We start from the raw sequence: 17,195 nt of genomic DNA on the forward strand, positions 1-17,195 counted from the left end.
GATATTTTTTACCTCACTCTGTCCCCTTCAATCTATTTTCCTTTGCATCTGAATACTTTCTAATAACTCAATTTAAACAGCTTATGAAGTTTCCTAGCTTCATTATGTTTTACATTTCTATATTTTCTACTTTCATCCATTATTTCTAATCTGTTTTCTTTATTCATGATTTTCAACCACTGTTTCTTTTATAGAAGTCTCTTTTACTTCCTCAATTATACGAGCATGTTTATTATTTTTTTTACTTTAAACTTTAACTTGCATTTCACTGTGATTAAACTCTAATGAGAAACAGTTTCTGCTTTTGGTTACATTACATTTCATAATTTTATTTCAAAATCTCTGTCAAACTGTTTGTAATGCAGTATTTTATTTTTTATTTTTATTTCTATGCATTCTAATCTCTCTAACTCCACCATTCTTTTAAAAAGGTGCTACAATCACTCGTTTATACTTAGCATAAATTTTGACACCTAATTCATCATTTATTTTTCATAACCTAGCTCATATTCCTTAATTATTCTAAATTCTTTTTTGTTATTTCAACTTCTGTCCTTCAATGATTGATTTGTTTTTTTGATATATCAATTAAATAAAAAGTGAAAATAACAGTATATTAACTAAATTAATGCTGATAACCATTGTAAGAATTAATAAATACTTTAGTTTGATCCAAACATAATTGCGCTTATTATTTAGAACGCTTCGTATTGTTCTTCTCAACATATTATAAAATTAATTATTTTTAATTTGATTCTGAAGGGGGTCATTTCTATTCAAGGACCACTGCCAGATACTTAAGTATTATTCTCCTTTAGCAATTTCTTCATCTAAAAACCAGAGCCTTAATCTTATATTTTTTGAATGTAGGAGTATTCCGAAGGAACTACACAATCAAGTTTCTTCCCTTGAATCTAATATCTAATCTCTAAGACAAACCAAAGTAAAGCATTTAAAATCTACTTGAGATCTGAAGATCTATTCTGAATAAAAATTTTCAAACATAAAATTATTAATTTATAAAATAAGTCTTGCCATAAATATTTGTATAATATATGATAGTTGCAGCTCAGTTAGTTGATTCAACTTTTAACTTACTTTTAAATCTACAGAATGTCCAGAAATGTGAGTACCAATAATTGTATTCACGCAGCCACTGGGTGTTCTAACATCCCAAATCTGTAAAAAAAATATAGAGTATTAAACTGACAGAAAACTACTATCCAAATATGAGAATAATGGAATAAGTGAGATCTGTTTATTCTCATTGAATCTGTAATAAACTGCCTCAATGATTTTTCAAATTAACACACAATTTGAAGATACAACCTCAACATCTTATTCTAACCGTTAGCATGAGGTATCATTTTATTCTTAAAAAATGAAGTTTTGCCATTTTCATGGTAGAATATTATTTCTCGTAAACTTCATTCTTAATTCTAAAATAAATTGTTTATTACACATTTTCTAGAAGAAAATAAAAATTATACAATATATTATTACTTTGAGTTTACTAAAATTGAGTTATTATAACTTGACAAGAACTAATCAGCAAAACTATCCCTGTTGGGTAAATTTTCCTTTTTCACCGTCTACTCTTTTCTTTGTCCTTGATCTCTTCTTCTCACTGTTGATTATGTGAGGGTAGGTCTGATCCTAATAGTTTCTCACATTGATAATGCCAGAACCTGAAGAACTAGTGCATTTGAGGTATCTGGTAGAGGGCTGCCTGATAAATAACTGTCAGCTGTTTTCTTTACAATAATTATTAACAAGCCAAATTGTTTATTTGGTAAAAATGGGTTTCCTAATTCCCCTCAGTATCCAACAATGACTAATTGACAAGTACTAAACTTGAAAAGACAACAATAAATAAAGTCTTAACTAAAAATCCTGGGCAATTAAATATTTTTTCATAGATGTTTATGTCATGTGATGTTTTGCTGATAAACTTAAAGCACTACTGTATTTAACTATTTCTCTTATGCCTCGCTTTGGTCTTTTTTTACTCTCCATACTTAACTTTTTCTGTCAGTCTCAGCCTTCCTTTTTACTTCTTCAACTTTTCCAAGAGATGTTTTTTAATAATTATTTTCCTGTTAGACCATGGCCAATTCAGTTTCCTTTCCTCCTCTTAACGGTGTATAGAAGCATAATTTTATTAAATTTTAAAAATGCTTTCAGTTACTCTTGTACCATCTTTACTAACTGAAAAATCATTTTGAACATGAAAATGGCTTGTCAGTCAATAAAGATACTATCATGTTCCCTTAGTCTGCCATGAGAATTGAAAACATTTTGAAGTCATTAAAAGATTACATTAATAAAACTGATTTTGTATATTGTTTCAAAAGTTCATGTTTCAAATAATTTTCATCACTGATATCATGTATAAAAATAAACAAAAAAAAAGTTAATTTTATTAGGATAGAAGCCAAATTTTAGTTGCATGTAAGAGATTCTTTATTCATAATTAATATTTTCAGCAAAAAGAGATATTTTCAGTTACATATGTTACTGATATATTAATTGTAACTGAAAATATTAATCAGCTTTTGTTGATTTATTTTTTTATGTTTTTTATATTATGATTCCAGAAGTTATGTTTGTCCATAATAAGACACTCAGTATTAAGATGGTAATCTAAATACTGGTTTTCAGAAATCTTTAAGTGTAGTTTATCTACATTCTTAATAAGTGTGACTGATTACTAGGTCAATTTTTTAAACAAAAGATAAAAAGAAAGACTAATGATATACCTCCAATACGTTCCATGATTTTGTGTTGCTCCACAAATATTTTTATCCTGTCCATATCGTTTTTGATCTGATTCCATTATTAATATCATTAATCTTCTGAAATATTTCTTTATGGTTGGTTTTCCTATTCAGCCTTTCATTATCAAGTTTTCCCTTTTCTCTTCTCATAAAATAAGCTGTTCACCTCACTATTCCACATCTTGCATCTGCCACTGACTAGCTCCCTACATAAATTATCTACATATTAACATTGTATTCAATTCTGCTAGCATCTCTTTTTTTCAATTAAATATTTCGGTTAATGTTTTAATAGTAAAATAGTAGCTGTAATTAGCCTTAGTGAGAGTAAGCCTTAGTTAAAACTAAATTTAATAGAGTTATGTGTTTATCAAAACAAATTTTAGGGCTAAAATAGTGATAATTTAAATTTTTCTAAATTTTAAGATTTTTCTTATAGTTGACTGATGTAATTATAGAATTGTATACTAATTGATGATGGAGGATTCCATTTTAAGTTTACTTATCTGTTACTGTGTTTAAAAAATATTCCAGTAATGGTAGTGGAGCTCTGTGTTTGTCAAAACAAAATGTAAAATAAGTTGAATAAAACAAAGAAACATAAAAAAAAATAGAATTTCATTTAGAAACAATACACTAGACAAAGATACATTATAGACACCAGTTTATAATAAATGTTCAAAAAGGAGCTAGCCATTTTCAAAACATTTCTTGGCACGCTTTGGTACTACTTCTATTACTCTGTTTAGTTCTTCTAGACTGTCCTTAAGTTGTGCAGTCGCATTTAAAATGTGTACAATTAATTCCTCATGAGAATGTATTTTTGTTTTAAATTCAATATTTTTCATTCAGCTCCAGGCGCAGAAGTCTAAAGATGTTACATCAGGTGATCTTGGTAGCCAGGAATGTAGACCTCCTCAATCAATCCATTTCTCAGGGAAATGATGATTTAAGCAACTGTAAATGCCACAAGAGAAGTGGGAAGGCGGGCCATCGTGCTGAAGTATACTTTGCATATGAATGCTAGAGGAACATCTTCAAGCAGATGCAGCAATTCTTATTGAAGGAAGTGCAAGTAGACATCAGCGTTTAAGCGTTCACATATAATATGTATCGTCCAAACAGTTGACTGTGAAGAAGGCCGCACCATACATTGATGCTAAATTAGTGTTGAAAATTGCCTTTCACTGTTTCAAGAGGATTTACTTCTGCCCATATATGCTAACTGCATAAATTGTTGATGCCATCTTGAGTGAAATTTTCCTTGTCTATAACAAAACATACTTGTACTGTTGTCGATTTGTATTCCGCCAGTTGCAGAACTCCAAGCAAAGTGGACCGCCTCCTTGGTGTAGATGTTGATCTGGCTGTTTATGATAAAATAAAACTTATTTTGTTTAACTGTCCTTTAAACCATAGAATGCGAACTCTGCTCCGCTTACAAAGACGTCGTGTACTGACGCCCAGACTGCGCAGAACTGCATCGATAATAATTTCATTAATAACAGTGTCATGCTGGACAGATCGTTTGAATACTAGGTAGAAAACCTGTTTCCCGAAGATTGCCAAAGTTGCACTAATTATTTTGTGATCTGGAATCCTGGGATTCGGAAAACGTATTTCATATTCTACTGCAGCTGCAGCTGTAACATTACTATTACACACACCCAAAATGAATACCACAGCGTATTCCTCTGTGGAAAATAAGTATGGCATTACTTCAATGGCAAACAGATCATGATCAAACTAAAATTTATAGAAAACCTTCGCTAATGACAACACAGTTCACAGCACCCGATATACATGTACTTAATGTATCTTACAGAGTATTCAAACACTAATACAATATTGCGCATTTTTGATTAGCTGTTATTTTATTGCTGACCTTAAAATAATAATGTTCAAATAATTTATTGTATTTGTGTCATTAATAAAAAAATTATTTCGTAAGTAATTTTTATTTTACAATTGTTAAATAATTTCGAGTTTTTTTTTAAATTTTTTTAACAGCAGTTTTTATCAGTAAATTTTGTTTTTATAGATTTCTCACAGCACCAAAAAAATTTGGTCTTTTTACAAACATTTGGTCAGTAAGTACTTTTCTGACAAATGTAGTAAATTACTGTTTCTAAATAAAATTCAAATGTTTCTAACTTTTCTTTGTTTTATTCAACTTATCTTACATAATTTTGTTCAGAATTAAATTTTCTACAAGTTTTGTTCATGAGTTTTATGTATTTATTACCATGTAACAATTTTATTGTACGTCAAACATAAAAAAAAAACATTTTTTTAACCCAATTATTGGGGTAAAAACTACTGCAGATACGGTTTTGGGACCTATTTTATTCAGTTTTTCAGGTTAAAAACCAAAAGAAATTACTAATTCTGCTCCTTAATTAATGTCCTAAAAATTTCATTATGACCTCATCTCACCAGGGTAGCTGAAATCCAAGAGAAAACTTACACTAGCCGTAACTCGCAAACGAATCATTTTAGGACATATGTTTATATGAACTTTTTCCATTATTTTTACGTGTAGAATAGGTTATGAAAGTCTCGGAAGAACTTTGTGATACACTGTGTATATATTTACCTTGACTAAATTATCCCAACCACCAGATACAAATAAATTAGCTTCCTCAGGATGAAACCTAACAACAAATACACGTAATCTATGAAATCCAGCATTTTTCTCTTCAGGATTGTCGTTATAATCCTTCCTTCTATATTCTGTAACTAACTAAATAACATAAGATACAAATAAAAAATGTTTAGTAGAATTAAACGATTGAATTAATAGACAGCACATAAATTATAACAGTCATAAAAAGTATCCAAATAAAGTTAAGTAAGTAAAATTTTTTTCTAAGCATTCATTTTCCATAAAGTACATATTAACAAGAAAAACGGTATTGAAGGAAGACTTAAGAGATTATATAATGTTATTTTAGTTACCTTTTCTTTCCATTATTTTTCTAAATTCCCTTTGTTAATATACTGAATATTAACATACATTCTTTATACATTCTAGTGTATTTCTTATGGTACAATCACAATTTGTCATCAAAACTGACAAACTATAGCAACGCATTATCACACAAATGTGCTGACTTTTTTTCATAATGATATGTAACCATCATGTTGTGTAACAAATACACATACTTGCTGATAACATCATTCTTGATGAAGAACTTAACAAAATTAAATTTTTAGCATTTGTTAATGGCAACATATTCATGCTTATAGAGAGCATATTAAGTATAATATAGAATAAAATAAAAACTCACCCAGTCATAGAAAATAAATTATGTTAATATCAGTCCATACTCGCAAAACTACCAGTATTTTCTGGATAAAAACTTACTGTGTTACTTTCAAAACCACAAAAATTACATCAAAATACACATGAATTAATCAAAACAACTGTTGATTAGCTGCAACAGACTACAGCTGTCTTTTAGTAAATAGATGTATTTCTATATATATTCAAACAAATACGATGAAAGCACTGATATAATTTTTAATATTAAATTTATCTTTTCATCTATGATGAATCTCCTTCAGGCAAAGAATTAATTGATCACAATCCTGAATCAATATTTTTATATCCTCTATTTTGCTATTTGAAAAAATTAAATATCTCAAACATTCTACAAATATTTATTTATGAAAAACTTTCTTTCTTTTTTTCTTTCCTCTTACTTCATAGTAGAAATAATGATACGAGTATATGCTCTCAATAGATATGTTGTCCAATACCTAGCGAAAAGTCCTCTGAGAAGCATTTATTTGCTTAAACGAAAGAAATTTTACAAAAGATATGTCTTCCAGCACTGTAGCTTTTTTGAAGAACCAGTAATCTTGTTGTCCTATTCCAGAATTGAAGTTCTGGATATGGGCACAGTAGACTTCTAATCTAAGGGAAGCTGATCTATTCAATGGAAACTAAGTAAATTATTCAAATCAGTTCCATATATTTTATTATCATTATCCTAATGTGTATGTTGTAATCTGTTCAACTAGTGAACAATAAGCAACACCATGAGATGAGCTTGATTTGTATGATGTGTAAATGAGGTATAGTCTTGTTCAGATTTAGGCCGACCATTCTTGAAATGTATTGTTAATTGAACCTCAACCACCAAATTACACTGGAACCCACTGTCTAGTATTCAAATCTGTATAAAAGCAACTAACTTTTACTAGTATTTGAACCTCAGAACCTTTGACTTCAAAAATCAGCTGTTAAACAAGTGATTTTGCAATGACGAGTTTACCACTAGGCCAGCCTCATTGACAGTTTCATATGTGAAAAAATATTATTTATTTTCATAAAATTTATTTTACGAGTAATTGCTTTTAACCAAGATATTAGAGATATCATTGTTACTAATACATAAATGTTATGTTGTACTGAATTAATTCATCATTTTATACACTTTATTTTTATTTATCTACATACATTTTGGACCATTCAATACCATAGTTTTACAATTTTTTTTATTTACATTAATGAGATTTAATAATTTCATCTACAAGTACAGTAATCTCAGAAAATTGAAATATTATCAAATTCTAACCAAGATTAAAGAAATTATGTTTTGTGATATTGAAATATTTTTTAGCATGTTCTCTGAGAACCTCTTAAGTAAACATAGCCTGCTGGGGATGTTAAAAAACTTTAAAAAGTACAATACAACAAAGATAATAACTGCATTTGCTAGAGAGCTGTTTGAAAATCATAAATACTTTTAATGAACCTGGTAATTTAAAACTAATAAATTAATTACAATTAAATCTGTGATATCTAACTGTTGATCGTCATGTAATTGTCCAAGAGAATAAGCGTTTTAAACAAACAATATTTTACACATTCAAACATGTATCAAAAATAAAATTTAATTTAAAATAATTTCTTCAGAGGATAATATTTAATGTACTTTTAATACAATACTCTTAAACAGTTCTCAATAAGTTTACTTACTTACTTCATTACTTAATATTTTAATATATTCTAGTACAATACTTAACATAATTTTAATGTACAAGTATAAAATTAATGATCTCTCTTAATTCCTTACTTATTTTCCTATTTGATTGTTATTAAAATTAAAAACAGGATTAATAATTTTTTGATGTGCCTTCGATTACTTTTTTACAGGACATACTGAGGAATAATTCCTCTGAAAGAGGATCAGTTGAAAGAAATTGATTTTCACTAATTTAAACCACACCTTATTAATAAGTGTTTAAGACATAAAAACTCATTTTCAGCCATTTTTTTTTTTTAACTTTCTAATGATCCTTCTACATCTGTTTTGATCAAACTTTCTCCTTTTATGATATATCCAAATTACTTTTCTTATTCAGAATTTTTTTTGATTAAGTTTCTGTTTTTGTTCACTCTCCTCATTATTTTTTAATGTTTCAATCTACTTTAATTTTTTTCCTGCTCTCCCCAGTGCCTAAATTTCAAATATCTCTAGCCTTTCTTTTTATTTATTTATTTACTATTTTTTTTTAGTATTCATGTTTCACACGCATACAGAAGTATACTCAAAGCACAAGATGATTTTTCAACTGCAACTCCAACTCACTATACAAGAACAGTTTCTTTTAGTTATACTTTTGGAGTCATTGCTATTCTTTTTCTGTTTTCACTTTTGTAGTCTTCTGTTAAAATGGTACTAAGTTATTTTTATTGTTTTACATGTTTTATTCTTCCTTCTTTTGTTTACATACTCATATCTTTATTATTTTTGTTATTTATTTTCATTCCACTTCGTCATAATGCATACTAATATTGGTATCGTTTATGAATATAGTATGCTTCCTATCATTCATCTCATAAAAACTATGTGTTATCAATAAACCTTATACAACTTATTTTCCTTCCTTCTATGTTAATTCCTTCAGCCCCTTCAAGATCATTTTTGATTATATGTTTAATATAAATATTAAAATAGTTTGGAAATAAACAACCCCTTTGCCTTTCTCTTCTTCCTACATCAAACCTTCTCAGTTTATGCGTCCTTTAGTTCCATAATTGAAGGATGCATAGATTCAGGTACAATTCTTTAGTATCTTTTATATTTCTTTTTGGCTTTGTAACTTTAAATGAGAAGAATGAAGAATACAGAACAATTAGCTTAACTAGTCATACATCAAAAATCTTAACTAGAATTCTGTACAGAAGAACTGAGAGGAGGGTGGAAGAAGTGTTAGGAGAAGACCAGTCTGGTTTCAGGAAAAGTATAAGGACAAGGGAAGCAATAAGAGCGCTCAGATTAATAGTAGAAGGAAGATAAAAAGATAAAGAAAAACAAACCAACATACTTGGCATTTATAGATCTATAAAAGGCATTTGATACTGTAGACTGGAATAAAATGTTCAGTATTTTAAAAAAAATTAGGGTTCAAATACAGAGATAGAAGAACAATTGCTAACATTTACAAGAACCAATTAGCAACAGTAACAATTGAAGAACATAAGAAAGAAGCTGTAATAAAAAAGGGAGTCTGACAAGGATGTTCCCTATTCCTGTTACATTTTAATCTTTATATAGAACTAGTAGTTAATGATGTTAAAGAACAATTTAGATCCAGAGTAGTGCAAGGTGAAAATATAAAGATGCTATGATTTGCTGATAATATAGTAATTCTAGCTGAAAGTAAAAAAGATTTAGAAGAAACAATGAACGTCATGGAAGAAGTCCTATGCAATAACTACCGCATGAAAATAAACAAGAACAAAACGAAAGTAATGAAATGTACTAGAAACAATATAGATCAACCACTGAACATAAAAACAGGAAGAGAAAAGATTACAGAGTAGAAGAATTTTGTTATTTAGGAAGTAGAATTACTAAAGATGGACGAAGCAGCAGCGATATATAAAATGTTGAATAGCACAGGTGAAACGAGCCTTCAGTCAGAAATTTTATTTTTTTAAATCAAAAATTAATTTAAATGTCAGGAAAACATTTTTGAAAGTATATTTTTGGAGCATAGCTTTATATGGAAGTGAAACTTGGACTATCGGAGTACCTGAGAAGAAAAGATTAGAAGCTTTTGAAATGTGGTGCTATAGGAGAATGTTAAAAATCAGATGGGCAGATAAAGTGACAAATGAAGAGGTATTGCGGCAAATTGATGAAGAAAGAAGCATTTGGAAAAATATAGTTGAAAGAAGAGACAGACTTATAAGTCACATATTAAGGCATCCTGGAATATTCGCTTTAATATTGGAGGGACAGGTAGAAGGGAAAAACTGTGCAGGCAGGCAACATTTGGAATATGTAAAGCAAATTGTTAGGGATGTAGGATGTAGGGGGTATACTGAAATGAAACAAATAGCACTAGATAAGGAATCTTGGAGAGCTGCATCAAACCAAATGACTGAAGACAAAAAAAAAAACTTTAAATATTTTCACTAATTTATCCCAGTTGACAAGGTTAAATACTTTTTTCTATACTCTTAAAACACGTGCTTATTTCTTTACCTTTTTTTTAAATACCTTTCACCAATAGTTGTTATTAGTCCTTTTTAATTTTTTGGCCTTATCCCACTGCAAATTGTATCACACATTTACTTATTTATCTTTACATCCATTCTCAATATCACAATTACGAAAACAACTACTTGTTTTCTATTACCAGCCAACTATCCTTGTAGCTTTTCCAATCCTGATATCCTTTACTGGTTGAACAACTTCTGATTTTAGGATTGTTGCATCTGTTTATCCTCTTTCCATTTCATTCTAATTCTCTATGAAGAAATCATTTGATTTGGTGTTGGTGTTGTGTAGCTCTTTCATATATTCTTTCACCTTTTGATTGTCTTTTGCTCTTTGTGTAATATTTTAAGTATTTTTATAATTTGTTTAATATATTTAACTTTTTTCTAATTTAAGGTTTGAATTATTGCAAGTAGTAGATGAGGTAGTTCAGAGTCAGTGGCACCCCTCAGAGCTGAGTTTATGCTTTGTTGCGTGTCCGGCTCCGGGAGGCGAGGAAAAGATGAAGAAAAAAAGTATTAGATGTTAAGGGAGTGTGCTAATTTAATTGAAAAGATGTGCTGGTATATTTTTGGCTATTTTATATTAAACAGGATGGCTGTCCATTTTATAATACGAGGCATATTCATAAAGTTAGGGCCATTTGCTTTTTTTTAAATATTAACGGGTCTGAACACAGTTTCACGCACGCAGGGCGATTAATCGGCTATTTACTAAGCCACTACAGTTGTTGTTTTGATTCTATAGTCGTTTGCATGCCGGTCGAAATGTCCGCGACAATCATTTCTCCCGCCAATTGTGAAGTGCGCGCTGTGATTGAATTTTTGTGGGCAAAAGGATCTTCAGCTGCTGAAATTCATCGGGAGTTGTGCCTAGTTATGGACCTACAGTAATGAGTGAATAAGAAGTTAGACAATGGTGTCGAGACTTTAAAAATGGCCGCAAAAATGTGAATGACGAAATGGCAGGCCCAGTATTCAGACCGACGAAATCGTTGAACAAGTGAACCGAAAACTGATGAATTTCCGCGTGTTGGACGCCTTTATCTGCACGATTGTCACAGAAAAACTCGGATATCACAAATTTTGTGTAAGGTGGGTACCGAAAATGCTCACCGACCAACACAAAGAGCTAAGAATGTGCAGTGGACGAGCGTTTTTGGACCACTATCGACAAGATGGAGATGATTTGTTTTCCCATATTATTACGGGCGACGAGACGTAGATATCCTACACCAACGCTGAATCGAAATAACAGTCAATGCAATGACGCCATTCAATTTCCCCAAAACCGAAAAAGTTTAAGTAATCTCCGTAGTCAAGTCGAAAAATGTTGACTACCGTTTTTTGGGACGAAAAGGGCGTCATTTTGGTTGATTTTATGGAACGTGGATCAGCAATTACAGCTGACGTGTACTGCGAAACGCTCACCAAACTGAGACGTGCGATCCAAAATCGACGACGCGGGAAACTGTCATCCGGCGTAATCGTCCTTCATGATAACGCACGTCTTCACACCTCTACCTTAAGCAAGAAGATTCAAGATTTTCAATGTGAACTTTTTGACCACTCTCCATATAGTCCCGACCTTGCACCTTGCGACTATTTCCTTTTCTTGCATTTGAAAAAATGACTTGGTGGGCAACAGTTTGAAAACGACGAGGAACTCAAGACTGCCGTTGTCAACTGGTTTAATTCCCAGGCGGCGAACTTCTATGCAGAGGGGTTAAAGAAACTGGTGGTGCAGCATTACAAAAAGTGCTTAAACTTAATGGCGTTTATGTGGAAAAGTAAAGTAGATATGTAGTAAACTAAAACTGTAAGTAAAAACCTTTTCTTAGGACTTAATCTTTTTCAATGAACAAACGGCCCATACTTTATGAATATGTCTCATAGAATTCTACACTTCTTCATTGCTAATGCAGCTTTGTCTACTTGTTATGACTCTCTTATTTTAAAATGTATTACCTGATGTGTTTCTGTGCTATGAATTCTTATTATTGCATCTTTACCCCCACTAACCAAGTTTTTGCCAGTTTTATCTATATCTAATGAATTTATCTGATTAAACTTTCCTGGAACAGAAAAAAATATTTTAAAAAGAATTTAGAGCTGAATTTTTACATTTACAAGGTTTTTTTTTTAATAAGTTATTTTGATTTCTATAAGATAATAATTGTGGATCAAATGTTACTTTTAATGATGAAGTGCAAAATGCAATCTCTCTCTCTCCTTATCTGAATAATAAATGTTACATTGTATATATTAACACAGAAGGGAATTTTGGAGATAGCAGTTTTACAGTTAGCCAGAATATTGTGATATATCAAATGGATAAATGTACTTAGAAAATGAAAAACCTGAGTGTTTGGATACAAATTGAAATTTGAAAACAAAGATAAATTATATGATATTATCAAGCTGGAATAACTGAAGGAAATCTCACAAGATATTATTATGTGATTTATTGAATTACTGTAAGATTTAATGGCAAAGTTGTCACTTAATTAAAATTACTGCATAAAGCAAAAACCTGGCGAGAAAAAGAAATCATTTAAAAAGAAATTTAATGTGACAGAAATGAAAATGTTGCAATGGATTTTGGAAATAACTAAGCAAGCTTAACATTAGGAGTGAGCTACTGCAGTTATAAAATTCAGGGGAAATGTCAAAAAAGGCATAAAAGGGAAAGTTGAAGTTGTTTGAAAAAATTAAAAGAAAGTAAGAATATATTTGTAAAAGTGTGATGAACATAGAGCAATGGTGTTAAGGAAAAAGGATAGATCAAAGAAAAGATGATAAAAAAAGTTTGAGAAAAATTTATATTAAAATTAAATCTCTCTGGTGAAGAAGTTTATGAGAAAGAAGAATATAAAAACTGAGATCATTAATTTCCCATGAAGGTAAGAAAAGCTATAAAAGAAGTTATGATTAATCAGTAATGCATTAAAATGGTTTGTATATATTAAAAAACTACTACCAGTATAGTAGATTTTAGAGCCAGTATGGACTGTAGATGATGTTATAATAAAAAAAAAAACAACTCCTTGTTGCCTTTGATGAATTTAATTTCTCTTTATACATTATTATACTTGAACATTATCAAGACTTGAACTTAACATATACTTGAACATTATCAAGAATATAACTAATCTAAGTGTCCATCCAGACTGAAACGAACCGTGACTGCTCTGGTTGTGATTCTAACATCGAGTGTTAGTACGGCTTAACTCTCCGATGAGTGCTAGTACCCACTTGATCGCAGCACCAGAGGGCTCGACGTGAATGGAACACAGTATAACAAATTGAACATAATTCAAATTCATCAAACAGAATATAACTAACCATCAATTAAATTCAGATATTTATGTATCATCAGTGTTGCTCAAAATAATAATAAAAATGTCTGCCAATTGAGAAATCAGGTTTTAGTTGAAAATTCATTTACTTCTAAATTTTGGAATAAATTCTGTAAATAATTCAAATTAAAAAGGTTATTGGCTTCAATGATAGAAGTGGTTGTCTTATCAACAGATATTTCACTAAATGACCTCTGCAAGAAAACAAAAAATAGGCCTATCTGTAAACGTGTCAGATATGAAGTACTGACAGAAACTATCATAATCATAGCTCAGTGTGATTCTTCCGCAAACAATATACTTGGTTACCTGGAATATGCCAAGGTTTTGCTTAAATAAACTTTAACCTATTCTAAAGTGACTCTTTATTATGTGAAAGCAAAGCAGTTTGTTACAGCTGTATTTAAGCTGCTCAACAAAGAGCCTTGATTAGTGGTGTTGCTCCCATCCTAGAACCCTTTTTAGTATCAACATTCTTTTGAGTTGTTAATCTTATTCTGCACTTCCTTTTTGCTTAAAATTTCCCCTTCTACTATCTATTTCTTTCCTTTATCCTTGATTCCAGTGTTTATTCGATTGCACAGTATCTAACGAAGTTGTGAGAATGTATAATGTTACTGTTTTTTGATACTTTGTTTCCTATCTTATGGTTCTATTTGTATTCTATTTCAGGCGAAATTTTAAGAGGGAAGGCTTTGCCTGTTTGAGACTTAAATCATAAAGCTTATTGTGTAGCCGCTGGACAGGAAAAAAATCCCAGACTGACCAGGAGTAACCTTGTCTACACCATATGGTTAAATTGGTCAGGACATAATCAATGCAGACCTTGAATACATTCTGGTGGCTATACTTAAAGTAGTGTCTAGACTGATACCCTTACAAATTTTGGACCTGCCCATTGATTTCTTCGATTGGACTTAATGATTAGGGTTATTTAAACTACTAACATATTAAACATTAAACCAAACTAAATTTATTAACAAAAATATACAAATTTATTAAAATTATGTCTTCAAAAAAAGCACACTTATTGGCATAATCTCACAACAAATAATAATAAAAATGAAATAAACATAATATTAATACACAATCTCAAGGAAAAAGCTCATAAATTAACATACTTAAATATTTTAAAATGTATAAACACAAACACATTACTATAACATCAGATCCTACACACTTTTTTACCACATCCTAAATACATGTCTGCCTAAAAAAAAAAGAAAAAAGCTGGCAGTAATAACATCAACACCAGTCACTGAAGATTGCTGCAAAAGTAATGAAGTGTAATGATGTGAATTTTTAAAACTCATTTAATAACATTGGTTTAGTTGTCATGTAAAAGTTGTCCCTAATTAAATTTAAGTTAATATTCTTATGTTAGTTTGTTTTTATGATTTTTATACTGTCAAGTTTTATGTTTTAAATTACTTATTATTACTGAAAATTTGAATTACCTGTATGTAATTCTTCATGTCTTTTTTCATCATTTACACAAAACATTGCTATATTTCCAGTGCTACTTCCTCTATAAAACAGATCATGATAAGCTGGATTTGGATTAAATTTAATACAAGTAACTGGACAATTTTTTTCATTTTCATTTCTAGTGAATTCTTTATGTAATGAGTTGTCTGATACTTTAATACCCTTTAACAAGACATTCAGTGACAATCTGATAAATGGTAAAAAATTAGGATCCTACAGAGTAGCATATATTAACACCCACACACACTCCCACACAGTAAAAGAGAGATTAATCAGATTCCTGATTACAAAATCACACAATACTGAGGGAAATCTTTCAGCAATGTAATGCCAAATTAATGAGAACCCACTGTTATGAAAAAATAGGATTATTCTTTGAGAATATAGTAAAATAAAATGAACAGACTTTGATATAGAATGCCAGTAATTTAGCTTATGTATTTAATGAGTTCGTTTCAACTTACAGCAGTTTGCTTTTGTGACCCTGGGAGAATCTTGGGGATGCTTCAACTCTGGTCAAAAGATAATGAAAGTGTTATGGGGGAGGAGATGATGTCAAATAGGATCCGTTACTAATTGGTAGTTAGATAAATGCTGTTGAATGAATCAGAGCATTTAGTTGGTCAGCTCTGCCTGTAAATCCTACTTTCATGAATTACCCCATACAAATCAAATCAAACTTACTGGCAGTATCTAGGTTGTTATGCATTGAGCTGAAAGAGGGTGAAAAAGTGAGTTCTTAGAAAAAAATTCAAAAATTCCAAGAGAAACATTTTGTTAAATTATGGTAACATTGACAGAAGAATCCCTGATCCTCCCATCAAGGGTGTTGAGCACAGGGCAACACCACTACTCTGTAAAAACTTACCAGTTGTGAAGACAACTCAACAGCTTCAGAAAGTGGATCATGAAGACAGAAATCAAATATGGAAACAAATCCAAAAAAAAAAGGTAGGGATCTGGCAACCTGATACATGAAAACTCAGGATTTGGTAGCAATACGTATTAGAGGATGAAGAAGGATTTCTGAGGACCAAGAGGTATAAAATGGATTTGTGAAGAAGCCTAGGGATCACCTCAGGCTTCAGCTGCAGTTGAGAAGAATTAACTGTTGTACAGATAAAACTAAACATAAACTAAATCAGCATTCTATAAATTATTGTATTACATTACTTACCACTTAACAAATTTAGTAACTAAAATACAAACTGAATGTTCTTTTGTTTGCTTTTTATTATGAGACACTATCACTAATTTTTTGATACTTATATTAGTATGAAGTACTAACATAGTGCTAATTTATATTAGTTCTAATATAAGTTAGTTTTTTTTTTTTTACGTCATACTTATGTATGACGTAAATACTAATGTAAGTGTTTATTTCTGGAAAAAATGTAGAGATAAAGTTACTTTTATTTCTGCTGTCATTAAAATTAAAATAAAAAAATTAGGTCTACATTATTTATAACATAAGTAGGATTGATTACAAGCCAAATTACTTACTGCTACCTACTTGAACACATTCGTAATTTTTTAAAATTTTTCTTTGCAATTTTCATTTCTTTAAATTTTTCAAGTCATTAAAATTTCAAGCTCTTTCCTAATTCCTCAGCTCTCTTCATTCTATAGGCGGGAGTTATTCATAAATATTATCAGACAAGTATCTCAAAAAACAGGAAACTTGCTTCAATGAATGAATTGAATCCTTGTACCTGAAGCGTTTTACACACCTCAGGTACAAGAAGCACCAGTGAGACTTACTTTCTGTAAGAGTAATGCTAATATAAAATATGTATAGTTAACAGTTTTTTGTGAATACAAATAACTGAAACTAGAATTGTATATATAATAAAATTGGTTGTAAACTGTATTATTGCATATAAACTGTATTTGCTATAATTCAAAATTTATAATCAATTTACAGTATCAGCTAAACTATTTAATGGTTAATTGAAATAATAATTAATAATTACCTGTAGATCACCAGTAGATAAACCTAGTATTAATAATTTACTGTCATTAGAAAACTGTAAACTTCGAATGCTAACATTA

Source organism: Lycorma delicatula, chromosome 4 (assembly GCF_047948215.1).
Source record: "Lycorma delicatula isolate Av1 chromosome 4, ASM4794821v1, whole genome shotgun sequence".
Classification (NCBI taxonomy): domain Eukaryota; kingdom Metazoa; phylum Arthropoda; class Insecta; order Hemiptera; family Fulgoridae; genus Lycorma; species Lycorma delicatula.